The 27,955-nt window shown below is 47.7% G+C and overlaps 3 long non-coding RNA genes across 3 annotated transcripts in view; 1 reads left to right on the top strand and 2 right to left on the bottom strand.

Moving 5' to 3' along the window:
- Positions 1-26,181, bottom strand: part of LOC308480344 — a 54,973-nt gene extending 28,792 nt beyond the window's left edge. Inside the window, exon 1 of the long non-coding RNA XR_013988062.1 lies at positions 25,964-26,181. This is a non-coding gene — a long non-coding RNA (uncharacterized lncRNA). The remainder of the gene's footprint in view (positions 1-25,963) is intronic.
- Positions 119-25,488, bottom strand: LOC308480240. The gene is made up of 6 exons (XR_013987934.1): positions 25,474-25,488; positions 17,392-17,625; positions 16,392-16,526; positions 13,765-15,489; positions 1,347-1,481; positions 119-193 (listed from the first exon to the last, which is right to left on the bottom strand). It is a non-coding gene; the product is annotated as an uncharacterized lncRNA (long non-coding RNA).
- Positions 24,050-27,406, top strand: LOC308480241. Its single transcript, XR_013987935.1, has 4 exons — positions 24,050-24,064; positions 25,102-25,335; positions 26,199-26,333; positions 27,235-27,406. It is a non-coding gene; the product is annotated as an uncharacterized lncRNA (long non-coding RNA).
- Positions 27,407-27,955: the final 549 nt, after the last annotated feature.

Below are 27,955 nucleotides of genomic sequence, written 5' to 3'. Positions count from 1 at the left end.
CATTACCAAACTTAAAACCATGGAAAAGGTATCTGAAGAAGTGTGCATGCACACGAAAGCTCATACCAATAACTAACTTAGTTGGTCTTTAAGGTGCTACTAGAAGGAATATTTTTTATATAATCTTTAAGACATTGCTTTCTGCAAGGTGGCTTCACTACTGCAGGAAAGAAAGGGCAGCTTCCAGGCCTTTCTGCAAGACAGAACAATATTATGGCTCAGAGACATCTTTTCAAAGGAGGGCAACAGTGGTGTAGAATTAGTTGTGGCTTTTCGCATCCCAGCAACCAAAGATTGCGTATTTCTAGGAGGAGCAAAGCTTAGATGAAGAGTCTCCAAGTTTTACCCTCCCTCCCTCCTAGCAGAGGGATGGACATCTGGGCTGAAGCTGGATCAGCCTTTGCTGGGGCTGGCCAAGTTTCCCCACTGTGGCCACCTCTATCCCTTGGTGTTCTTTCCAGCTATGAAGTGGGCATCAGAGATTTCTTTCCTGCATCTGCTTCACCTTTAAGGCCCTATGTGGCCTAGGACCCACGTACCTATGGGACCGCCTCTCCTGGTCTGCCCCGCGGAGGACCTTAAGGTCCACAAATAAGAACACTTTGGAGGTTCCAAGCCTCAAGGAGGTTAGATTGGTTTCAACTAGGGCCAGGGCCTTTTCAGCACTGGCCCTGATGTGGTGGAATGCTCTGTTTCCGCAGGGCCTGCAAGGGCCTGTTCCGCCTGGCCTTTGGTTTGGACTCGGTCTGACTCTTATGTTCCCCTCCCCCTATGGCCTTGATTTATCAGCTACTTTAAAATGAGGCTGCATTTTAAATTGCATTTTAACCTGTATTTTAAATTGGGTTCCCCCCCTCTCTTTTCCCCCTATTATGTTTTTACTGTGATTTTACTGGTGTTAGCCGCCCTGAACCTGGCTCTGGCCAGGGAGGGCAGGGTATAAATAAAATGTATTATTATTATTATTATTATTATTATTATTATTATTATTATTTATTAGTCTGCTTCTGAGGGAAAAGGACTTCCTCCGGTTGTTTAGTGGGCAGTTTTCTCAGAGATGAGGGCTACACTTGTCCCTTTGGGTATTTCTCAGGAGCGCTTGAAAGCCTTTGTGCCAGAAGCACAGTGAAGTCCTGGGGAATTGATAAAGCTAAGAATCTTAACAGTTGCTGAAGGGCTGGATTCTGACCTCTCAGTTCTTGCTGAGCTCCTCAGTAAAGAGTGGACAAGGTCCCAGCTCTTTCCCATACACCCCACCTCCCTCTAATATAGGGGACATCCTACTGAAGGTGAGACTGTTGCACCCCAAGACTCCAGTCTGCTTCTGAGGGAAAATGACTTCTTACCTTTTAGTGGAGTTTGGCAAGTGTGGCCACAGTTGTTGCTGCAGCACTTCTTGTCCCCAGGACATGAATCATCTCCAGAACATTCCTCCACACATATTCCAACGCCTTCTTGTGGGGGGCAGTATCCTGGCTTCCCTGGAACAGAACAACCACATGACTGCCCGGCAGTGGAGTGGGGGTCTTTTAAGTCAGCCCACTCTGGGCTCCAGGCTCCCTTATGGATTGGAATTGGAAGACATCCCCAAGTCCAAGCCTTGGCAATGTAGGAACCACAGCTCAAGAACCTCTTGGAGACATCTGCTTTACTCTTGGGCTGCAGCTTAAGGGCTGTGGGTGGGTTTTGGAGAGGCATCTCCATCCCTTCCCCCTCCTCACCAGCTGTCATTCACAGAATCCTGGAACTGTAGATGTGATGGCCTGGGATTCAGACTCGGATGCTGAACCTGAGGGATCCCAGCCTGCACAGGATTCCCCGCCTCCAGAACCAGCTAAGCCGGGGCTGGGGCTTGAGCCTGAAGGGTCCTCACCTGTGCTGGGTCCTCAGGTGCAGGCGTCAGCTGAGTCTGCTCTGGCTCCTGAGGTGATGGAGGACCCATTGCCTGCAGGTGCTCCACTCTCAGCCCCGTCAGGGGAAGCTGAGGTTGCCTCTGGGTCTGGTAACCCTCCAGCCTCTCCTGAGCTGCAGAGGCTCAGGGCAGAGAGGCTGAGGGAACTATGTTCCTGCAGGAGGAGTGCTCACCTCCAGGCCAGGAGAGGTGAGTCACCAGAGGATCGGGGCCGCCCTATGCCTTGGGACAGATAAAAGCCGGCCAGCCCCAGTCCCAAGTTGCAGGAGCAACATTGTTGGTTGCTAGTTCCTGCCTGAACCCTGTCCTGCTTTCCTGCCTGAGCTCCTGACCCGCCCTGGCTCCCTGCTTGCATGCCTGTTCCTGACTTCACCTGACTTCCTGCCCTGCACCCAGCTTCAGCTACTACGGACTGCCTCCACGTTGCACCTTTGACCACGGACTGGAATTGGACCTCCCCTTTCGGGTAACCCACGGGACCAGCACAGTAGAGTTGGAAGGGACCCCCAAGGGGCATCTAGTCCAACTGCCTCCAATGCAGAAATCAGAACTAACGAATCCCTGAAAGATGTCCTCTGCTAAAAAGCCTCCAATTTCAATGATAAATTTTGGAAGAGTTCCCTGCACAATTTAGTGCTAGCCTACAAAAGCAAGCCCAGCTGTGGGATTGTAAAGCCACTGGTGGAGGAGAAGGCAGAGGCTGGAGAAAGGACTTTGAGTGGAAAGTGTCCTTTCCCCAACCTGGGCACCCCTTGAGGAGCTCACCAAACCTGCCATCCCAGAAATTGGGTGTGGAGGGGGTAAAAGGTACAGGTAAAGGGGCCCCTGACCATTAGCTCCAGTCGTGACCGACTCTGGGGTTGCGGCGCTCATCTCGCTTTATTGGCCGAGGGAGCTAGCATACAGCTTCCGGGTCATGTGGCCAGCAGGACTAAGCTGCTTCTGGCGAACCAGAGCAGCGCACGGAAACGCCGTTTACCTGGCCGCCGGAGCGGTACCTATTTATCTACTTGCACTTTGACGTGCTTTCAAACTGCTAGGTTGGCAGGAGCAGGGACCGAGCAATGGGAGCTCACCCTGTTGCGAGGATTCAAACTGCCGACCTTCTGATCGGCAAGTCCTAGACTCTGTGGTTTAACCCACAGCGCCACCCGCATCCCATGGATGGGGTAGCTGCTTGCTGAATGGGACACAGGTGTTGGAAGCCTCCATCCAACCTTGATGCCTGCTTCCTCTCATTTCAACAGAGCTCTATGGTTTGTTGCAGCTGATGTCAATCAAAACAAGAGCCATGGGGGGGGGGCCATGGTAAAGCCCCCTTAAACACTCCCAGACAGACAGCCCTCCATGGCTCAGAAATGCCTGCTCCTCTGGAGGATCAGAACTCTGCACACAGAGCAGCAGCAGCAGAAGAGCAGATGTGTAGAGAGAGCCTTGCTCAGGTAGAAAGGGCTCCATCTTTCTGGCAGGGTCCAAAGGGGGTCACATACCTTGGCCAAAGGCAGAGGACACCACAGCACAGAGAGAGAGGAGCCCCGCGAGGAGGAAGATGAGAGCACCAGGCCTCATGGCTAGGCAGGTCACTGTGCCCTCCAGCCTCCAGCCAGGTGGTTTTTATAATTCCCTAATGCAGCAGGAGCCCCACCCAGACCAGAGAGGAGACAATGAGGAAAGGTGGTGCTGGCAAATGTTCCCGCATTGCACAAGAAACTATGAGGAGAATGTAAAGGTCGCGGTCCCTCGGCAAGCTAAGATCAAAGGGGCCACTTCACATTGCGTTCTCCATTTGCAATCCAATTTCCAAGAAAGTGTCTCAGGGGTCAATGCTCCTTTTGTGTAAGAAATGTCTTCCTTCTCATTGGGCTCTTCTCTCTCTGTGCCTTGATTCCCTCTGCCTCTGGCCAAGATAGGTCATCCCTTTTGCACCCTTCCCTTTCCTCCAAGGGCAAGACTATCTGGACAGTTCTAGTTGCCACATGGGCGGTGGTTCTTCTGGACCTTTTCGTGCTCCAACGCCTCTGAGATGTTCAGGAGAGAGAAGAACAGAGGGTTTCTGTCATGGAGGTCTGGCAAGTGACTTTCCCAAGAGTGTTTAAACAATGGCTTTAGCGTTGATTCCTGCATTGCTGGAGGTCGGATTAGATGAGCCTTGGGGTTACCTTCAAGCTCTACTTTTCTATGATGCTATCCTATTGTCAAGGAGTTGTCAGGCGAGCTCAGGTCATCCACAGGGCCGGAAAGAACGTGAGGCATGAAATGCAATTAGCTTTTATTCACAGAAAGCAACAACACAACCGAGTCACACTGGCTCGACTTAGCTTGAGCATAGCTGTCAACGTTTCCCTTTTTTAAAGGGAAATTCCTGTTTTCTGAATAGGATTCTTTGCAAGAAAAGGGAAAAGTTGACAGCTATGAGCTTGAGACGTTGCTGGAAATGTTTTCTTCTAGCCTCTCACACTGGATCCCTCCTATTCCATGGAGGAGGAGAGCCAGTAGCAGAGGCAACCTCTGATTCCTCTCTGTCCAGGTCTTCTTCTTCCATGTCCTCCTGGACTGGTAGCAGCATCACTCTTCCTCATCCAGCCAGTCCCTGACACCTACCACGCAGCTCCGCTGAAGGTCCTATGTTTGCAGCATGCATTTTCCCCTATGGACATGAACATGAGAATCTTTCTTTCCTGCTGAAAAGGACTCTGTGTTGAGAGTAGGAGCCGCGGCTGCAGCAAAGCACCAGAGCAGAAGGGGTAACATGCAGGGGGAGGAGGTCTCTGAGGGACAGGCCTCAGTTGGGGAAAGTCCAGCATCAAGCCAAAGGCAGGGGCCTTGCAGAAAAAAAGGAGCCAGCCTCAGCCTTCTCCCCTTCCACCCCTTTCCCCTTGAAATGCCATTCCTCTGCAAAAGGATAAAACATAAAATACTTACAGATATAAAAGACAGAGGCAATTTTGCCCTCCCAGACCTTAAATTATATTATGAATCTGGATGACTGGTATGGACTAGGGACTGGATAAAGTTGGAAAAGCAAGAAGCATTAGAATTGGAAGGACATGACAATAGATTTGGATGGCACACATATCTATGGTATGGGAAAGGGAAAGTACACAAAAGTTTCTATAACCACATAATTAGGAAATCATTAATGAGAGTATGGGAGAGATATAAAGATTTACTAGAACAGAAGACTCCTTGGTGGCTTTCACCACATGAAGCTTTACAGCTCAAACCACTTGGAAAGAAAGGAAAGTGGCTAACGTAGACTGACTTGTTAAAGGACCAAGAAGTAAAATGGAAATTAAGAGATTATGAGGAAATAAAATACCATTTGCAGAGTTGGTTACCGGCAATTACACGAGATATATAAAGAAGACAATAAGAAAGGATTCAGTTATACGACATCTAGATTTCAAAAGGAAGTTGTGGAAGGGAAAGTAAAGTTGCTGAAAGGTGCATATAGTATCCTGCTAGAATGGGAAACAAAAGATGAGGAGGTGAAATCAGTCATGATTAAATGGGCACAAGACATAGGTCATAATATAATGTTTGAAGTTTGGGAAAGATTGTGGGAAACTGATTTAAAATTCACAGACTGTTCTTTACTGAAAGAAAACGACATGAAAATGATGTATAGATGGTACATAACACCAGTACAGATAACCCATTCCTCTGGAAAGGGAGAGGGAGAAAACAAGGCTTCTACCACTCTTCCCCATCCAGCTACAGGGTGCCAACTTGAATAAAATATTGGAGGAGCCTAGGTAAGCCCCACCCTGCATAATCAATCACAAGACATGGTGCGCCAACACACCATTTGAATGGCAATCCCTATCAACTGGGTGTGGGGCTGGTCCACTGATATATATTTTTTGGGGGGGCAAAGGGACCTTGGCCCCCAGGAGTTGGCTCCTATGCCTGCATCCCACATCTCATTGTGTCCACCCCAGGGATGAAGATTCACAGAATTGTGGGATGTGAAACACAAGAGCAGTCAAGTACAACATTCCTAGAGTAAACATGTTTACACATGGGGAGGAATCTTTGTCCAGCCAGCAGGTAAACTTCCTGTTACCTTCTGGGCTGGGACAGACTTCCTCTGCATGTGACTAGAGGTGGGCGTGGCCTCACCTGTGCAGGTAACGACAAAAAGCACAGGGCAGGGCAGCCATCTCTCTCCCTTTGACTACATGCATCGAAGAAGCAACATCTGATTAGCCAAAGATGCTCTCTTGGCCTCCAACCAAGAGAGGACAAAGGGACTGTCTTCTTATGAGATAGTTTCTAGGTGTATGTTACTTTTCTAAGCTAAGTCTGCCTTCTGGGATCTGATTGTGAACAGAATGATATGTGAATAAACTTTTTTATACTTTTGTAGAAGGCTGTGTTGTGTCTTATCTTTTATGAGGGAATAAGGGGGAAATACCAGAATAGTTATTATAGAGGCTTTAGTGAGCCTGAGCAAACGCATCCGCTGCAAGTTTAAAAAGGGGGGTGTTACTCTGCTAAATTGTGAACTTGTTAACACAGGTTGGAAAGGCTATAATCAGACAATATATCCTCTCCTGCATCCCTGAACATTCCCACAGCACACACCTCCAGCAGGCAGATTTTTTGTGATTGGTGCGGTCGTTGTCATGAAAATATGCCCGCTGATCACGCAACATTCCCACAAGAATCAGAGAATTGCTGAGTGGGAAGGGCCCCCCCAAGGTCATCTAGGCCACTCCCCTACGATGCAGGGATTGCCGCTGAAGAATCCCTGGCAGGAGGCCATCCAACCCCTGTTTAAAAGCCTTCCATGAAGGAGACACCACCATCTTCCAAGTGAGTCCATTCCACTGTTCAAGAGCTCTTACTGCCGGAAAGACGTTTTGGTTCTCTGGCTTCTGGAACACGCCAGAGCTGTGCCCCACTATCTTGGGAGGGAGTCAGAGCCTTGGGGTTGTCTTGGGTTGCAGAGAGACCTCAAAGATGCTCCATCCTTCCTTCCAGGTATCATCACAACCATTATTTCATTCATTGGTTTCCAGCCAATTTTCCTTAGGATTTCTTTAACTATACAAAGACACAGAATTCTTTTTGAAATTTTGTAACTCGGTGATGCAAGATTACATACAGGTATAAATTCAAAAATAAATCCAAGGCAGGGAACACAATGAAATGCAAAATGAATTTATTTTTAATAATATTTTTTATTAGTTTTCAATTACAATCCAGTAATAGCCTCATTGTAACAATATCAATTTATAATACAATTATTAATACCAATCGTTCAAATACCTAATTATATAATTTGATGAATTGGTTATTTGCTTTATTTCTGCGTTCCAAAATCTTATTAATTTCCATTACATTGATTTCATAATAATAATCCTATATACAGCAACTGCAATATTAATAACTTCTGTGTTGACACATTAAATAATTTATAAATCTACAAGTGAGGAACTCAAACTATATCCTTGTTCTTCCTGTGTGTGGCATTTATTCCGTCCATGGTGTTTCTTCCTGTCCTTGTAAGATATTTTGTCTTTCTTTCCCCTGGTTGTTGCTGTTATCCGTCATGCCTTGGGCAGAGCTGATATCCCATTGTGGTTCCAGAAATTTCTCCCTCACTCTGTCCAATGCTTCGTTGTTTTGCAACTCTAACAACAGCTGCAAAAGTCGCTCTGTCCCAATAAATAACCTTTTTTCACCATTTTTCCTCTCAGCCTGGGAGGAAGAGCTGTCTGTCAAACTGCAGATAACTCAATAATGAACCTTATCAGTTTCTTGGCAGTTCACAGATTCCTTTCATCCTTCCTTCCAGCTGAAGACAAACGAGCAATTATACTTCCAATTAAATTAAATTTCAAGTCCTCTTAGCATTTTTCAGTTCACTCCATATATAATAAAGGATGGGGAAGAGTCAGCTCTAAGTTTCCATCGTAAACCTTTTGCAAAACATAGCTTACCTCTCTTTTTCTTTTTCTTTTTACACACAGAGTTCTGTTTGATGTTCTATCCCATATTTATAATCCCATTTATTCCACCCTCACTTTGAACTAATATTGAGGAGGGTGGCCGAATCATAAATGTAGAGAAAGAAAACTTTTAATATAAATGTAGAGAAGAAAACTTTAGGCTCCTTCCCCCTTCTTTTGCAACGAATGAGGTCTTATCTCAAGTTCAAACCTTAAAGTCTTGACAGTTGGTTTTGTTCCACAGTTTGTGATCTCATCTCTTCTAGCACGTGCCTGTACTTTAGCCCAATTAAGCTCTAATTAACAAGAGAACCTCTGCTTCTTAATGGCAGCGTTGGAGGGCTTTCAACAGGCAAAGTGCTTTTGCACTCAGTGCCTCTCTACCCCCCACATTCCATTCTCTGGGGGGAATTTGCAAGGACTGATGCCCAAACCAGATAAAAGGACCACAGTAATTTTAACAATCATTGTTTTTGCAATGTACTGCAGTGAGAAAGAGCATTATAGGGGCTAAAACGTAAGCGCTGAGGCACTTAAGGCTCTGTTTGTAGAAAGACAAAATCTCTCCGGCACAATTCCTTATTGTTCCTTTATTTCTTTGTTCCAGATGCTCAGACTGGCAGCCGCCCCAATAACAAATGACTTCCAAGAATCCTGAATGTGCCTATCCGCCAAAGGTGTGCACAGACCCTGGGGGTCTCTGGCGGAGCTAGCTGCTCGGGGGCGGAGCGAGCCGCCCATGGCGGACATTTGGTGCGCCCCCCAACTCCCAAGCCTCCCCCGAGCTGTCGAAATGGAGGTAGCAGGGCAGCAGTTGAAGAAGGAGCAAAAAGGGTTTTCTTGTGTGTGTGTGTTTCTTGTGGCTGATTAGCTGTTCTCCCTGTGCAAAGGTCAGAGGGGGCAGGGTTTCTGTTGAGGAAGGTGATTAGCTGTGGGAGGAGCTTATCAGAGGTAGCAGGGCAGCAGTTGAAGAAGGAGCAAAAAGGGTTTTCTTGTGTGTGTGTGTTTCTTGTGGCTGATTAGCTGTTCTCCCTGGGCAAAGGTCAGAGGGGGCAGGGTTTCTGTTGAGGAAGGTGATTAGCTGTGGGAGGAGCTTATCAGAGGTAGCAGGGCAGCGGCGCGCGCCTAGTGGCGCGCGCAGTTTGATCCATCTTTTAGATTTAGGGGCGCTAGTCTCAAACGTTTGTTGGGGGAGACCTAGGTTTTTTTGTGGGGGGAGTTATTTGTCCTGTCTTCACGCTTTTTATGATGGAGGACCGCTGTAGCCACCCCAACGACGTTCTCAAGATGGAGGGGGAGGGAACAGCTGCAGTCGCCTGCGGTTCCTGCGCAATGTTTGCCATCTTGCCAAAGGTTGCAGGCAGCTTTACCTGCAGCAATTGCATGTTGATTGCCCTCTTAAAAGACAAAGTCCAGCAACTGGAGGAACGTGTAGCTACGCTCCAAAGAATTAGAGATCTGGAGCTCTTCTTGGAAGCAACAGAGCACACCGTCTCCACCAAGGAGGAGACAGGGGACTCCCCTGAGAAGGAGGCTAGTTCATCAACACAGGAGCCAGATATATGGAGAAACGTGACTCAAAGAAGTAGGAGGCCCAAGGTTCGTTCTGATTGTTTAGAAATACACAATCGCTTTGAGGTCCTCTCCCTTAGCATGGAAGACGAAGAGCAGACTCCATTTGAGGATCTCTCCCTCATTTCAGTCGATCAGGTATATGAAGACGAGCAGCAAAGTCAGTCCTCAGGGAATGTGCAGGCGACCTTGGAACGGACAGCTCACGGAAGAACCCCGACCAAACCTAAGAGGAGGCGTGTAGTGGTGATAGGGGATTCCCTACTGAGGGGAACAGAAGCAGTGATCTGTGGGCCTGACAAGATGTCTCGGGAAGTGTGCTGTCTCCCCGGGGCTAAGATCCAAGATGTCACTGAACGACTGCAAGGAATCATAAAACCCACTGACAAATACCCCTTCCTCTTGGTTCATGTGGGAACCAATGACACTGCAAGCAATAGCCTCCAGAAGATCAAAAGAGACTACGAGGCTCTGGGCAGGAAATTGAAGCAATTAAATGCACAAATTGTCATCTCATCTGTCCTCCCAGTTGAACGACGTGGCCCAGGGAGAGAGGGAAAAATAGTGGAAGTGAACAGCTGGCTTCGCAAATGGTGTAAACAGGAACAGTTTGGATTCTTAGATCACGGACTGCAGTTTCTTGAAGATGGACTTCTGGCAAGCGATGGGCTGCACCTCACAACGGTTGGGAGAAATGTTTTTGCCAAAAATCTCAGAAACCTCATCAGGAGGGCTTTAAACTGACTAATGTGGGGGAGGGAGACAGTGCTCCTGAAGGTAGGAGTCTATCAATTGATGAAGATGATCATCCAAATGTCATAGACCAAATGGAGCAAACAGCACGCAGACCTAGTGGTGGGAGGAAAAAATCCTTAAATAAGAGACATGGCGGAATGATTAATGGACTTCAATGTCTGTACACTAATGCGCAAAGCATGGGAAATAAACAAGATGAGCTTGAGCTCTTGGTACAGCAAACTAAATATGACATAATAGGCATCACTGAAACCTGGTGGGATAAGTCCCACGATTGGAATGTAATAATGGGGGGATACAATCTATTTCAGAGAAACAGACCAGACAAGAAAGGAGGAGGAGTGGCGTTATATGTCAGGGATGTGTATACTTGTGAAGAGATCCAAGATTTAGAACCTCAAAGCCAAAGTGAGAGCATTTGGGTCAAAATTAAGGGAGAGAAGAATAACAGAGACCTCATTGTGGGAGTTTACTATAGATCCCCAAGCCAAACGGAGGACATAGATGATGCCTTCCTGGAACAGATGGCCAAGCATGCAAAAGGAAGGGAGATAGTAGTAATGGGGGACTTCAATTACCCGGATATTTGTTGGATGTCAAACTCAGCCAAGAGCATAAGGTCAAACAGATTCCTCACTGGCCTTGCAGACAACTTCATTGTCCAGAAAGTGGGAGAAGCAACAAGAGGAACAGCCATTTTAGATCTGGTCCTAACCAATGTTGATGACCTGGTTAGTGGGGTAGAAGTGGAAGGATCATTAGGCACGAGTGATCATGCTCTTCTGAAGTTTACTATACAGCGGAAAGGAGCAGCCAAGCATACTAGGACTCAATTTCTTGACTTTAAGAAAGCCGACTTCATAAAACTTAGGGAAGTGCTGGGTGAGATCCCATGGACAGTAATACTAAAAGGAAAGGGAGTTCATGATGGCTGGGAGTTTGTTAAGAGGGAGATAGTAAAAGCACAACGTCAGGCAATACCAATGAGACGGAAACATGGAAGGTGCCTAAAGAAGCCAGGGTGGCTATCTAAAGAACTTTTAACTGAGTTAAGATTTAAAAAGGATGTGTACAAAAAATGGAAAAGGGGGGAAACCACCAAAGAGGAATTCAAACAAATAGCCAGCACGTGTAGACACAAAGTCAGAAAAGCTAAAGCACAGAATGAACTCAGGCTTGCTAGAGAGGTTAAAAGCAACAAAAAAGGCTTTTATGGGTATGTTCGTAGCAAAAGGAAGAACAAAGAAACAGTGGGGTCACTCAGAGGAGAAGATGGTGAAATGCAAACAGGGGACACAGAAAGGGCTGAACTCCTCAATGCCTTCTTTGCCTCAGTCTTCTCCGATAAAGAAAACAATGCCCGACCTGAAGAATTTGGAGCAAATGATTCAGCAAAGGAAACACAGCCCAGAATAACCAAGGAGATAGTACAAGAATACTTGGCTAGTTTAGATGTATTCAAGTCTCCAGGGCCAGATGAACTGCATCCAAGAGTATTAAAAGAACTGGCAGATGTGATCTCAGAACCACTGGCAGTCATCTTTGAGAATTCCTGGAGAACAGGCGAAGTCCCGGCAGACTGGAGGAGGGCAAATGTTGTCCCTATTTTCAAAAAGGGGGAAAGAGAGGACCCAAATAATTACCGCCCAGTCAGTCTGACATCAATACCAGGGAAGATTCTGGAGCAGATCATTAAGAAAACAGTCTGTGAGCACCTAGAAAGGAATGCTGTGATCACCAATAGTCAGCATGGATTTCTGAAAAATAAGTCATGTCAGACTAACCTGATCTCGTTTTTTGACAGAATTACAAGCCTGCTAGATGAAGGGAACTCAGTGGATATAGCCTACCTTGATTTCAGTAAGGCATTTGACAAGGTGCCCCATGATATTCTTGTAAAGAAGCTGGTAAAATGCGGTCTTGACTATGCTACCACTCAGTGGATTTGTAACTGGCTGACTGACCGAACCCAAAGGGTGCTCATCAATGGTTCCTCTTCATCCTGGAGAAGAGTGACTAGTGGGGTGCCACAGGGTTCTGTCTTGGGCCCCGTCTTATTCAACATCTTTATCAACGACTTGGATGATGGACTCAAGGGCATCCTGATCAAATTTGCAGATGACACCAAACTGGGAGGGGTGGCTAACACCCCAGAGGACAGGATCACACTTCAAAACGACCTTGACAGATTAGAGAACTGGGCCAAAACAAACAAGATGAACTTTAACAGGGAGAAATGTAAAGTATTGGACTTGGGCAAAAAAAATGAGAGGCACAAATACAAGATGGGGGACACCTGGCTTGAGAGCAGTACATGTGAAAAGGATCTAGGAGTCTTGGTTGACCACAAACTTGACATGAGCCAACAGTGTGACGCGGCAGCTAAAAAAGCCAATGCAATTCTGGGCCTCATCAATAGGAGTATAGCATCTAGATCAAGGGAAGTAATAGTGCCACTGTATTCTGCTCTGGTCAGACCTCACCTGGAGTACTGTGTCCAGTTCTGGGCACCACAGTTCAAGAAGGACACTGACAAACTGGAACGTGTCCAGAGGAGGGCAACCAAAATGGTGAAAGGCCTGGAAACGATGCCTTATGAGGAACGGCTAAGGGAGCTGGGCATGTTTAGCCTGGAGAAGAGGAGGTTAAGGGGTGATATGATAGCCATGTTCAAATATATAAAAGGATGTCACATAGAGGAGGGAGAAAGGTTGTTTTCTGCTGCTCCAGAGAAGCGGACACGGAGCAATGGATCCAAAGTACAAGAAAGAAGATTCCACCTAAACATTAGGAAGAACTTCCTGACAGTAAGAGCTGTTCGACAGTGGAATTTGCTGCCAAGGAGTGTGGTGGAGTCTCCTTCTTTGGAGGTCTTTAAGCAGAGGCTTGACAACCATATGTCAGGAGTGCTCTGATGGTGTTTCCTGCTTGGCAGGGGGTTGGACTCGATGGCCCTTGTGGTCTCTTCCAACTCTATGATTCTATGATTCTATGATTCTATGAAATGAAGGGGAAAGTTTAGTGACCTTATGCTGCTTTCAACCTGCTCTTATCCTATGAGCATTTGTCAGTAGATGTCTTTATTTGCTTACTGGATCTAAAATTAATTTGGGGGGGAGTGATATTGGATGAGCAGTAGGAAAACGGCATCTAGAGCAGTGGTTCCCAACCTTTTTTTTTGGGCCATGCCCCACCTAAGCATCTTTAAAATCTTGATGCCCCCACCCCCGACATATACCGGTAATTCTTATTATTCAAAAAGTGAACTCTATTCAAGTGGAGGAAGCCTAAAAGGCCATTAACTTGGTCTAACTCATCTTCGAATTGCGCCCCCCCCCAAAAAAAAATTCAAATTACCCCACATTGGGAACCACAGATCCAGAATAACGTTGTGAGGAAGCAATTAGCTGGGACATGAAAAGATATGGAAGGGACTAGCTTTCGCAGATTGCATTGCAAGAAGAACACAATGGGCAACATATTCCATTCTACTCCTCCCCCCTCCCATTCACCAATACACACAAAGATGGAGTATCCCTTGAGGACTTCCTTCCTAGGCAGCCTTGCCTTTGGGCTCAATCTGGGTCCTGTTTGACTCCACTTTCAAAGTGTCCTGCTCACCTTCCTCTCTGTCAGACACTTCTGACTCTTTAATAAGCTTCTCTGTCACTGTTATGGCTGACATCATCATGCTATTCGGCTGCTTGGCTTAACTGGAAAGGGGATGGGGGCTGGAAGATGGAAGGCCATGACAGGATCCCTGGCCAGCCAACTTTGGCTTAAAAACCTCCAGTGAAGGAGAGTCTACCATATTCGGAGAGAGTCTGTTCTACTGTCAAACAGCTCTTACTATCAGAAAGTCCTTTCTAATGTTTAGTTGAAACCCCCTTTCTTTTGATTTCATCCCATTGGTGTGGGTCCTCCCCTCTCCTTTTTCATGACCCAGAAAGAGGGCTTGGGATGGCTGAGTATATTTCACTTGGCTGGGAATCTGAGTCTCTGTGAAATGGGTGTCTTTGCTCTGTGGTGGCATGAAGAGGACGCCTCGCTACCCTATGGAAATGGGGTCCAGCCCAGGATGCTGCCTCCAAGGAACAGGACTCCCAGCCAGGCTCCATGTGGTTAAAAAGGTAAAGGGACCCCTGAGCATTGGGTCCAGTCATGGATGACTCTGGGGTTGCGGCGCTCATCTCGCTTTATTGGCCGAGGGAGCCGGCGTACAGCTTCCGGGTCCTGTGGCCACCATGACTAAGCCACTTCTGGCGAACCAGAGCAGTGCACGGAAACGCCGTTTACCTTCCCGCCGGAGCGGTACCTATTTATCTACTTGCACTTTGACGTGCTTTTGAACTGCTAGGTTGACAGGAGCGGGGACCGAGCAACAGGAGCTAGCCACATGGCGGACCTTCTGATCGGCAAGTCCTAGGCTCTGTGGTTTAACCCACAGCGCCACCCGCGTCCGTCCATGTGGTTAGGACTCCTCATATTCACACTGCTCCCACCTGAGTCTTCCACCTGAGGGCCCCACAATGCTGCCACTTTGGACTCTGTGTGGAACAGGAATCAGCTCTTGTCTGCTGAATAACCAGAGGAAGAGGTCCCAGGAGTTCTGGTCACCCTCCCTGCCCATCACTGCAGGGAGGTCATGCGCACACAGCTACTGCAGTCCTGTGTCCAGTTGATTTCAAAAGCGGAAGGTAGGCACGAAAGCAGCAAAACATTCCAAGGGAGAGACCACAAAGGACCTAGGTCCCAGAGGCGACACTTAAGACACAGCAAGCCATGTTTCGTTAGGCAGTCAAGTGTTTGGGAACTAGGGATTGAAGTCAGGACAGGGGTGCATTATTTGACCTACAAGATCCCGTTACACCCAGCCTGCTTTAAATCAATGACCTTAGTTCTCCTGCTTCCACCCCCCAACGGACAGTGACCATTCGCCCTTCACCCAGTGCATTTTCCCTGCTAACTCTGCCACACTGTGAAGCTGCCCTTCCCTGGCTGTATGTGTGATCTGTTGGGTTTCCACAGCCCTCAGCCAAGGGCTCTTCCTCCCTCCCTCCTGCCAACACCCTTTTGGAAAGATATAAGCAAGCAAGACTCAAGAACAAGACACTCTGGTATGCAGGCACAGGGATCATTTTATTGCAGGCAGGGAAGGAAGCTGGATCGGGCCCATTGGGTCAAGAGGGAGCTGAGTTTATCGTTGCCTTCACTCCTTGGGTGCTGGGTTCACCTCTCCAAAACTGTAGAAGTTGCAGGGATTTCAGGCTGTGCATCACTGTCATCACTTTGCTGCAGGAGTAAAAGAGGGTTCAAGCATTCAAGAACCCTAGAGAGATCGGTGCTCATCACCCTAACTAAGCAGACAAGGGTTTCCCTTACCTGGAGATGGAGCCTTGGACCAAGGTGCTCATTGACAGAGCTATGGCCCCATCCCCCTGTTCCCATGTCATAATTATGGACCATCTCTTAGCTGTCAATTCAGAGGCAACAGGCAAAACTTGGACAATTTGTGAAGAACTGCTGTCTTCAGCCCACCTAGTTCCTTTGCTGACTCCATTCAAGGTGCCTACATTAATGTCTAAAGCCCTAAATAAAATCATCATCATCATCATCATCTATTATTTATACCCCACCCATCTGGCTGGGCTTCCCCAGCCACTCTGGGCGGCTTCCAAAAAAAATATTAAAATACTGTAATACATCAAACATTAAAAGCTTCCCTAAACAGGGCTGCCTTCAGATGTCTTCTAAAAGTCTGGTAGGTGTTATTCTGTTTGACATCTGGTGGGAGGCATTCCACAGGGAGGGCGCCACTACCGAGAAGGCCCTTTGCACCAACTATCTGAGGCACCAACTATCTGAGAGAGCTTCTCCATACTTGCGGACACTCTCGGGAGTAAACATCAGCAGGCGGGCTCTCTTGGCAGTTCCTCCACCCTGACAAAGTCATCTCTGGGGCAGCCCCTAAGTTGGGGGAACTCCCTTCCCACAGAGGTGTGTCTGGCACCCTCATTGTGTTGTTCCCACCTGATAGATATCTACATTTTTGGGGGACCAACTCTATTCCTGAGACTGCAATTTGTTTTAACTGCAGTTTCAAATTGCAACACACACTGGGAGCCCATAGTGAAGGGAAAGGGGGGGGGGCAATAAATAACAATAAATTATCCACAAGGGGCTCAGCATCTTACTTGGGTTTGTGCAGACCATGGAGCAAAAGCTTGGGCAGCATTTCTGGATGGAAGGACAATCATTATCTGTAGTACACCACTTAATGCAAGGTGGCTTCTGTGCTGGAGGAGTCATAGGGCAATTTCCAGGCTTCCCTGAAACAAAGAACATCATTATGGCTCAGAGACAACATTTGAAAAGCCTTTATTTACCCCAGCCTTTATAGGACGAGCACAGCCCAGATGAATAAGTTTCCTCCTGTTTTTCTCCTCCCTCAGAGCACAGAGTTGAACATCTGGGTTGCAACTGGATCAGTCTTTGCTGGGGCTGGCTAACTTATCCCACAGTGGCCACCCCCATCCCTTGATGGGGATGTGTAGTGTGGTGTAGTGGTTAAGAGCGGTAGTCTCGTAATCTGGTGAACCGGATTCGATTCCCCGCTCCTCCACATGCAGCTGCTGGGTGACCATAGGCTAGTCACACTTCTCTGAAGTCTCTCAGCCTCACTCACCTCACAGAGTGTTTGTTGTGGGGGAGGAAGGGAAAGGAGAATGTTAGCCACTTTGAGACTGCTTTGGGTAGTGATAAAGCGGGATATCAAATCCAAACTCTTCTTCTTCTTCTTCTTGATGCCAGGTTCTTACCAGCTGTGGACTGGGCACCAGAGACCTCCTTTCTGCACCTGCTTAACTCCTGGGCTGCAGCTTTAAGGGCCACCTTTACTTGCTTGGGTGTGTTGGGGAGGGGCCTCGCTCTCCATCCCCTCCTCAGCTATCACCCCACTTCTCTTCCTTCCTCCCATCCATAAGAACTCTCTGGTTTCCTACAGGAGATGGCAACACATTGAAGGATTCACTGCGGAGCCACCTACAACATTCCCAGGTATAGCGGTGCCTCTGCTCCTCTGAAGAGCCTGGACTCTACACTTTTAAGGGTTTGGGGGTTTGGGATGAAGGGGGTCCCACTTGGAGGCCCACACAAAGCAGCATCAGAAGGATTGGCCCCAATGGGGTCACATACCTTGGGCTGAGGCAGAGGGCATCATGGCACAGAGAGCGAAGAGCCCCACGAGGAAGAAGACGAGGCCACCAGACTTCATGGTGAGGCAGAGCAGAGTGCTCTCCAGCCTGTAGCCAGGTGCTTTATAAGGCCCATCCTCAGGGGAGTCCTGCCCAGATTTAATTGGCTGTAGGAAGGTGAGGCCATCATTGCCCAAGAAATGATGAGAAGCATGTATTGCACAGGTTGTGGTCCCTGTACAAGGGAAGATCAATGAGGTTGTTTTGCAATATATTCCCCATTTCCCCATTCAGAGACACAACAGCACATGTCCCACACAGAGGCTCCCCTGATGCTCCTGGTTGGCCACAGTGAGGATGGAATGATGGCGCAGCAGCAGGGTCTTTGGCCTGATCCAGCGCAGGGGGCTCCTCTTGCCTCCTCATGCTCTCTTCCAAGCGCAATCAGCAGACCACTTCACTGTGCAGCCTTTCTGGGCCCACCAAGCACCTTCTGCCATGTTCTAAGAACCACGGGCTTGCAAAAAACAAACCAACCACCAACCCCTGAACCGTTTGAACTGGAAGTTGGAGAAAGTATTTGGAATACCATGTGAAGTTCTGACCACCTTCCCTCGATAGGATGTTTTTTCGGAAAAGGTTCAGAAAAGGGCAACCAAAACTAGGAAAGGGATGGAGCCCAAGCCCTACAAAGAAAAGTTGCAACATTTGGGATTTCTTTAGCTTAGAGAAAATACAAGTAAGGTAACAGGATAGTTCGTAAAATGATGTGTGGCATGGAGAAATACGGTAAAGTTTTTCTGGCAGCTCTCATAACATCATGGACCTCCATGGACATCCAATTAAACTGGAAATGGTTGGATTCAGGGTGGATAAAAGGAAGTCCTTCTTGATGCAGCTTTATAAACTGTGGAATTTGCTGCTTCAGGAGGCAGTTGGTGCCACTAACTTGGCTGGTTTTAAAAGAGGGCTAGACCAATTCATGGAGGGCCACTGATGGCTTCTAGCCAGGATGGCTATGCTTTGCCTGCATAGTTGGGCACAGGAATGCTTCTGAATCCCAGTTCCTGGAAACCATGAGCAGGCAGAGGACTCCTGTGCTTCTATTCTGCTTGAGGGCTTCCCACCGTGCTTGGAATGCATGTCATTGTTTTGGCCACCGCTCTAACAAGAGAGTTTTGCATATATGGGCCAGTAAAAAGGTGCAGCTAGTTAAGTCAAAAATGCTGCTCACTTTGCCAGTAACTTGCTTCCCCTCCTCTGGCTTCTTACCACATCCTGGAGCTTCCCTCTGCTTGCTTAAGCACGGTCAAGGTTTGGTATAACAGCTTAGTCAGGATATGGTTGTTTGAAGGTGGGACTCTTCCTTGCAGCTGTCCTTTGTGCCTTACGACAGCTGCCCAGACAGCTGGGATGGGGATGAAATGCTTTTGGGTCTATGTGTCTAAGGGTAGCATTGCTGCAGAAATAGTAATTTATTATGGGCAGTGGCAACCCATGCTAGAAAGGCGAGAGTAAGTATATTTAGGGAGCAATTGGGCAAACATCTATCTGAGTGCTTCCCAGGAAAGAGAGCTAGAGGCTCTGCTTGAAGAGGAGGCAAAGAATATGTTTGAGGAGTCACATCATCCAATGACTCATATTAAGGCTGTGGTCTACTAAGATGCCTGGATCCTTTTCACATATCTCTATTTATGTTGTTGTTGTCGTTTAGTTGTGTCCGACTCTTCATGACCCCCTGGACCAGAGCACGCCAGGCACTTCTGTCTTCCACTGCCTCCCGCAGTTTGGTCAAACTCATGCTGGTAGCTTCAAGAACACTGTCCAACCATCTCGTCCTCTGTCGTCCCCTTCTCCTTGTGCCCTCCATCTTTCCCAACATCAGGGTCTTTTCCAGGCAGTCTTCTCTTCTCATGAGATGGCCAAAGAATTGGAGCCTCAGCTTCACAATCTGTCCTTCCAGTGAGCACTCAGGGCTGATTTCCTTCAGAATGGAAAGGTTGGATCTTCTTGAAGTCCATGGGACTCTCAAGAGTCTCCTCCAGCACCAAAATTCAAAGGCATCAATTCTTCGGCGATCAGCCTTTCTTTATGTTCCAGCTCTCACTTCCATACATCACTACTGGGAAAACCAGTATATGGATCTTTGTTGGCAAGGTGACGTCTCTGCTTTTTAAGATGCTTTCTAGGTTTGTCATTGCTTTAACAAAGTGGTTTATAAAACAATAAAATTATTGATAAGAAATATAAGGACTTTCAGAAAAGTAAAATAACAATAGGCTAAAAGCGGATTAAAACCTGCACCAGCTTTCTAAAAATCTGGGCAGACTTGTCTATAAGATATTGCTTCTTTGTTCTCGAAGCTACCAGCATGAGTTTGACCAAGCTGTGGGAGGCAGTGGAAGACAGGAGTTCCTGGCGTGCTCTGGTCAAGGGGGTCACGAGGAGTCGGACACAACAAAAGGAAGAAATGACAACAACAAAAGCGGATTAAAACTTGCAGCAGCTTTCTAAACATGTGGGCAGACTTGTCTATAAGGTATTGTTTCTAGCGAGTAGAACTCTGGAGGGTAGGACTTGAACCAATGGCTTCAAGTTACGAGAAAGGAGATTCTGACAGTAAGAGCTGTTTTGACAGTGGAACGGTCTCCCTTGGAAGATGGTGGACTCTCCTTTCTTGAAGGTTGGGGGGGGGCATCTGTTTTTAGTGAAGATTCCAGCACTGAGGGGGTTGCCCTAGGTGAGCCACAGGAGTAACTTCCAACTCTACAATGCGATGTTTTTAGGTGCTGAAAAGTGTACCATAAAGGCGCCTGCCTTGGATCAATAGGTGGTGAGTTCCAACGGGTAATAATAATAATAATAATAATAATAAAATTTTTATACCCCGCCCCTGTAGCCAAGAGCGGGCTCAGGGCAGCTAACACCAGATATAAAACAATTGATTAAGATACAACTTAAAAACAAGATTAAAATGCAGCATTAAAATGCAAGCTCATTTCAATAGAATCAAATCAAAAACTTTTTGGGGATGAAAACGTCAAATCTTCACCAAGGCTAACTATCCAGACTGGTCCTACATGGGCCAGAAAAAAGCCAGGGAAGTCCCCAAATAGGAATTCCATCACAGAAGGAGAAAGGCGAAAGGAAAGAGGAAAGAGGGGAAAGGGATCAAGTTGATTCCAAGCCAAAGGCCAGGGTAGGCGCTGCTACTCTCAAAGATCATTCTGAGATTTAATCATTTCGTATAATTTTCTTTTCTCAAAGGCTGTGGTCTCAGCTGTTCTTGGGTTGGCTAGCATGACTGGGCAGGGGGCATCCTTTCAGGACTGCAGTGCCCCAGGAGGAGTGCAGGGAGCATTCATGCGACACACCTACACTGCGGCCGGCACACTGATGTGTCTCAACAGAGTTTGGAAAGCTCTGACCTAGAAAAAGGGACTGATTTGGCAAGCTTGCTCTTATACCTTCTACCCCCACTGCCACAGACTGGTTGGAGACAGAGGAATGGTGGGAATTATCAACTGGAGAACCCCCCCCCCCAAGGAAGGTAGGCCCAGGGCCCAGGGATTGGTGGTGGAACGATGATGAGTAGTCAGAGGGAGAAGACTGGGAAGAGGAGGTGTCAGACGCTGAAGAGAATCATAGAATTGTAGAGTTGGAAAGGACCCCAAATGTCATCTAGTCCAACCCTCTGCAGTGCAGGAATCTCAACTAAATCAGCCATGATGGCCGGCCATCCAACCTCTGGTTAAAAGTCTCCACAACATCCTGAGGGAGACTGTTCCGCTGTTGAACAGCTCTTACGGTCAGAAGGTTTTTCTTGATGTACAATTGGAATCTCCGTTTTTGTAACTTGAAGCCAGTCCTACCCCCCAGAGAAGGAGAAAACAAGCTTGTTCATTCTCACATTTGATGGCCCTTGAAATATTTGAAGATGGCTCTCAGTCTCCTCTTTTCCAGGCTAAACATAACCAGCTCCTTCAACTGTTCCTCACAAGGCAAGAGGAGCCTGGATCATCTTGGTCGCCCTCCTCTGCACACCTTCTAGCTTGTCAACATGCTTCGGAAACTGCGGTGCCCAGAACTGGACATGGTATTCCAGGTGTGGTCTGACCAAGGCAGAATAGAGAGGGACTATGACTTCCCTTGATCTGGACAACATCTGTTGATGCTGCATATATAGTGGACATGCGGGTTGCGAATGTGATCTGTGCGGGAAGCACGTTCGCAACCCACAGTGTTCGCAACCTGCACACACGGGTTGCGATTCAGCGCTTCTGCGCATTCAGCGCTTCTGCGCATGCGCAAAGCACAATTTAGCACTTCTGCACATGCACGACTGCCAAAACCCGGAAGAAACCCGTTCTGGTACAGTGGTACCTCGGGCTACATACGCTTCAGGTTAAATACGCTTCAGGTTACAGACTCCACTAACCCAGAAATAGTACCTCGGGTTAAGAACTTTGCTTCAGGATGAGAACAGAAATCGTGCTCCGGCAGCGCGGCAGCAGCAGGAGGCCCCATTAGCTAAAGTGGTGCTTCAGGTTAAGAACAGTTTCAGGTTAAGTACGGACCTCTGGAACGAATTAAGTACTTAACCCGAGGTACCACTGTACTTCCAGGTTTCGGCGCATCTGTAACCCGAAAAAACGCAACCTCAAGCGTCTGTAACCCGAGGTACAACTGTATATTATTTCCAACACATCAGAATTATAGAACATACTACTTTTAAAGCCAAACCGTTCACTTTGGGCATTTCCCTTGGAGGGCTATGGAGGAGCTGTGATCAGAATGAATGAGGAAGACAGGTCTTCTGCATGCATTTACATAGAATAATAGATTTGTAGAGTTGGAAGTGACCTCCAAGGTCATCTAGTACAACGCCCTGCAATGCAAGGAGGGGGTTTCCCATTGACAGGTTCCCCACTGCTCCTTCTCCAGCTGTTGAACAGCTGCTTCAGACTGCTGGGGATTGGTATGGGCAGCCTGAGAGTGAGAGCGGTCTCTTTCCTCTCTGCCTCCACATATCCCAAGAAGGAGAGAGACTGAAGGAGTGCTGATCAAACGCCTGCTGAAAACTTTGCTATTCCACCAGGCCTATGCAGGCAGTTAAAAATAAATCCTTCCACAATGTTAATCGATGCCTTAAAAAATATATTGCTATTTATTCAAAGATGTACAAAAATACATACCCATTACAAAGTATCATTTTATAATATACTGAGTCTATTCTCCAGGGACGTCCCTGATTTAGAGAAGCTGTCCCATTTCTGATCTGATGCCAAAATGTCCCTCTTTTCATTGGAGAAATGTTGGAGGGTATGGAGTCATCTGACCCCCTGAGCCGTCTGAAGGCAATCCTATACAGGGAAGTGGGGTTTTTTTACAAAAAAAAAGTTTAATGATTTATTGTGTATTGATATATGTTGGAAGCCTCCCAGAGCGGCTGGGGCAACCCAGTCAGATGTGTGGGGTATAAATAGAAAAATTATCGTTATGGAATGGGGCATCTCTATTTTCATTGGAGAAATGTTGGAGGGTATGAGATTGCAGGTGGGACAAGAGTGTCTCCTGCTTTCTCTTTTAATTGGTAAGTAAGCTGATCCTAAGGTAAAGGTAAAGGGACCCCTGACCGTAAGGTCCAGTCATGGAGGATTCTGGGGTTGCAGCGCTCATCTCACTTTACTGGCCGAGGGAGCTGGTGTACAGCTTCCGGGTCATGTGGCCAGCATGACTAAGCCACTTCTGGCGAACCAGAGCAGCGCATGGAAACGCCGTTTACCTTCCCGCCGGAGCAGTACCTGTTGATCTACTTTCACTTCGGCACCCCATTTTTTCTAGAAATATAGCACTCCATATGGCTGATTGCCAAAGCATTGATGCTTTTGAATTCTGGTGCTGGAGGAGACTCTTGAGAGTCCCATGGGCTGCAAGAAGATCAAACCTCTCCATTCTGAAGGAAATCAGCCCTGAGTGCTCACTGGAAGGACAGATCCTGAAGCTGAGGCTCCAAGACTTTGGCCACCTCATGAGAAGAGAAGACTCCCTGGAAAAGACCCTGATGTTGGGAAAGATGGAGGGCACAAGGAGAAGGGGACGACAGAGGACGAGATGGTTGGACAGTGTTCTCGAAGCTACCAGCATGAGTCTGACCAAACTGCGGGAGGCAGTGGAAGACAGGAGTGCCTGGTGTGCTCTGGTCCAGGGGGTCACGAAGAGTCGGACACAACTAAACGACAACATCAACATAAATAGAGATATGTGAAAAGGATCCAGGCATCTTAGTAGACCACAGCCTTAATATGAGTCATTGGATGATGTGACTCCTCAAACATATTCTTTGCCTCCTCTTCAAGCAGAGCCTCTAGCTCTCTTTCCTGGGAAGCACTCAGATAGATGTTTGCCCAATTGCTCCCTAAATATACTTACTCTCGCCTTTCTAGCATGGGTTGCCACTGCCCATAATAAATTACTATTTCTGCAGCAATGCTACCCTTAGACACATAGACCCAAAAGCATTTCATCCCCATCCCAGCTGTCTGGGCAGCTGTCGTAAGGCACAAAGGACAGCTGCAAGGAAGAGTCCCACCTTCAAACAACCATATCCTGACTAAGCTGTTATACCAAACCTTGACCATGCTTAAGCAAGCAGAGGGAAGCTCCAGGATGTGGTAAGAAGCCAGAGGAGGGGAAGCAAGTTACTGGCAAAGTGAGCAGCATTTTTGACTTAACTAGCTGCACCTTTTTACTGGCCCATATATGCAAAACTCTCTTGTTAGAGCGGTGGCCAAAACAATGACATGCATTTCAAGCACGGTGGGAAGCCCTCAAGCAGAATAGAAGCACAGGAGTCCTCTGCCTGCTCATGGTTTCCAGGAACTGGGATTCAGAAGCATTCCTGTGCCCAACTATGCAGGCAAAGCATAGCCATCCTGGCTAGAAGCCATCAGTGGCCCTCCATGAATTGGTCTAGCCCTCTTTTAAAACCAGCCAAGTTAGTGGCACCAACTGCCTCCTGAAGCAGCAAATTCCACAGTTTATAAAGCTGCATCAAGAAGGACTTCCTTTTATCCACCTTGAATCCAACCATTTCCAGTTTAATTGGATGTCCATGGAGGTCCATGATGTTATGAGAGCTGCCAGGAAAACTTTACCGTATTTCTCCATGCCACACATCATTTTACGAACTATCCTGTTACCTTACTTGTATTTTCTCTAAGCTAAAGAAATCCCAAATGTTGCAACTTTTCTTTGTAGGGCTTGGGCTCCATCCCTTTCCTAGTTTTGGTTGCCCTTTTCTGAACCTTTTCCGAAAAAACATCCTATCGAGGGAAGGTGGTCAGAACTTCACATGGTATTCCAAATACTTTCTCCAACTTCCAGTTCAAACGGTTCAGGGGTTGGTGGTTGGTTTGTTTTTTGCAAGCCCGTGGTTCTTAGAACATGGCAGAAGGTGCTTGGTGGGCCCAGAAAGGCTGCACAGTGAAGTGGTCTGCTGATTGCGCTTGGAAGAGAGCATGAGGAGGCAAGAGGAGCCCCCTGCGCTGGATCAGGCCAAAGACCCTGCTGCTGCGCCATCATTCCATCCTCACTGTGGCCAACCAGGAGCATCAGGGGAGCCTCTGTGTGGGACATGTGCTGTTGTGTCTCTGAATGGGGAAATGGGGAATATATTGCAAAACAACCTCATTGATCTTCCCTTGTACAGGGACCACAACCTGTGCAATACATGCTTCTCATCATTTCTTGGGCAATGATGGCCTCACCTTCCTACAGCCAATTAAATCTGGGCAGGACTCCCCTGAGGATGGGCCTTATAAAGCACCTGGCTACAGGCTGGAGAGCACTCTGCTCTGCCTCACCATGAAGTCTGGTGGCCTCGTCTTCTTCCTCGTGGGGCTCTTCCCTCTCTGTGCCATGATGCCCTCTGCCTCAGCCCAAGGTATGTGACCCCATTGGGGCCAATCCTTCTGATGCTGCTTTGTGTGGGCCTCCAAGTGGGACCCCCTTCATCCCAAACCCCCAAACCCTTAAAAGTGTAGAGTCCAGGCTCTTCAGAGGAGCAGAGGCACCGCTATACCTGGGAATGTTGTAGGTGGCTCCACAGTGAATCCTTCAATGTGTTGCCATCTCCTGTAGGAAACCAGAGAGTTCTTATGGATGGGAGGAAGGAAGAGAAGTGGGGTGATAGCTGAGGAGGGGATGGAGAGCGAGGCCCCTCCCCAACACACACAAGCAAGTAAAGGTGGCCCTTAAAGCTGCAGCCCAGGAGTTAAGCAGGTGCAGAAAGGAGGTCTCTGGTGCCCAGTCCACAGCTGGTAAGAACCTGGCATCAAGAAGAAGAAGAAGAAGAGTTTGGATTTGATATCCCGCTTTATCACTACCCAAAGCAGTCTCAAAGTGGCTAACATTCTCCTTTCCCTTCCTCCCCCACAACAAACACTCTGTGAGGTGAGTGGGGCTGAGAGACTTCAGAGAAGTGTGACTAGCCTATGGTCACCCAGCAGCTGCATTTGGAGGAGCAGGGAATCGAATCCGGTTCACCAGATTACGAGTCTACCGCTCTTAACCACTACACCACACTACACATCCCCATCAAGGGATGGGGGTGGCCACTGTGGGATAAGTTAGCCAGCCCCAGCAAAGACTGATCCAGTTGCAACCCAGATGTTCAACTCTGCTTAGAGGGAGGAGAAAAACAGGAGGAAACTTATTCATCTGGGCTGTGCTCGTCCTATAAAGGCTGGGGTAAATAAAGGCTTTTCAAATGTTGTCTCTGAGCCATAATGATGTTCTTTGTTTCAGGGAAGCCTGGAAATTGCCCTATGACTCCTCCAGCACAGAAGCCACCTTGCATTAAGTGGTGTACTACAGATAATGATTGTCCTTCCATCCAGAAATGCTGCCCAAGCTTTTGCTCCATGGTCTGCACAAACCCAAGTAAGATGCTGAGCCCCTTGTGGATAATTTATTGTTATTTATTGCCCCCCCCCTTTCCCTTCACTATGGGCTCCCAGTGTGTGTTGCAATTTGAAACTGCAGTTAAAACAAATTGCAGTCTCAGGAATAGTGTTGGTCCCCCAAAAATGTAGATATCTATCAGGTGGGAACAACACAATGAGGGTGCCAGACACACCTCTGTGGGAAGGGAGTTCCCCCAACTTAGGGGCTGCCCCAGAGATGACTTTGTCAGGGTGGAGGAACTGCCAAGAGAGCCCGCCTGCTGATGTTTACTCCCGAGAGTGTCCGCAAGTATGGAGAAGCTCTCTCAGATAGTTGGTGCCTCAGATAGTTGGTGCAAAGGGCCTTCTCGGTAGTGGCGCCCTCCCTGTGGAATGCCTCCCACCAGATGTCAAACAGAATAACACCTACCAGACTTTTAGAAGACATCTGAAGGCAGCCCTGTTTAGGGAAGCTTTTAATGTTTGATGTATTACAGTATTTTAATATTTTTTTTGGAAGCCGCCCAGAGTGGCTGGGGAAGCCCAGCCAGATGGGTGGGGTATAAATAATAGATGATGATGATGATGATGATTTTATTTAGGGCTTTAGACATTAATGTAGGCACCTTGAATGGAGTCAGCAAAGGAACTAGGTGGGCTGAAGACAGCAGTTCTTCACAAATTGTCCAAGTTTTGCCTGTTGCCTCTGAATTGACAGCTAAGAGATGGTCCATAATTATGACATGGGAACAGGGGGATGGGGCCATAGCTCTGTCAATGAGCACCTTGGTCCAAGGCTCCATCTCCAGGTAAGGGAAACCCTTGTCTGCTTAGTTAGGGTGATGAGCACCGATCTCTCTAGGGTTCTTGAATGCTTGAACACTCTTTTACTCATGCAGCAAAGTGATGGCAGTGATGCACAGCCTGAAATCCCTGCAACTCCTACAGTTTTGGAGAGGTGAACCCAGCACCCAAGGAGTCAAGGCAACAATAAATCCAGCTCCCTCTTGACCCAATGGGCCCGATCCAACATCCTTCCCTGCCTGCAATAAAATGATCCCTGTGCCTGCATACCAGAGTGTCTTGTTCTTGAGTCTTGCTTGCTTATATCTTTCCAAAAGGGTGTTGGCAGGAGGGAGGGAGGAAGAGCCTCTGGCTGAGGGCTGTGGAAACCCAACAGATCACACATACAGCCAGGGAAGGGCAGCTTCACAGTGTGGCAGAGTTAGCAGGGAAAATGCACTGGGTGAAGGGCGAATGGTCACTGTCCGTTGGGGGGTGGAAGCAGGAGAACTAAGGTCATTGATTTAAAGCAGGCTGGGTGTAACGGGATCTTGTAGGTCAAATAATGCACCCCTGTCCTGACTTCAATCCCTAGTTCCCAAACATTTGACTGCCTAACGAAACATGGCTTGCTGTGCCTTAAGTGTCGCCTCTGGGACCTAGGTCCTTTGTGGTCTCTCCCTTGGAATGTTTTGCTGCTTTCGTGCCTACCTTCCGCTTTTGAAATCAACTGGACACAGGACTGCAGTAGCTGTGTGCGCATGACCTCCCTGCAGTGATGGGCAGGGAGGGTGACCAGAACTCCTGGGACCTCTTCCTCTGGTTATTCAGCAGACA

The sequence above is a fragment of the Podarcis pityusensis genome, assembly GCF_964106645.2.
Source record: "Podarcis pityusensis genome assembly, chromosome: 6".
NCBI lineage: Eukaryota > Metazoa > Chordata > Lepidosauria > Squamata > Lacertidae > Podarcis > Podarcis pityusensis.
Note: the sequence above shows the minus strand (reverse complement) of the source record. Positions and strands in the feature narration are given on the sequence as shown.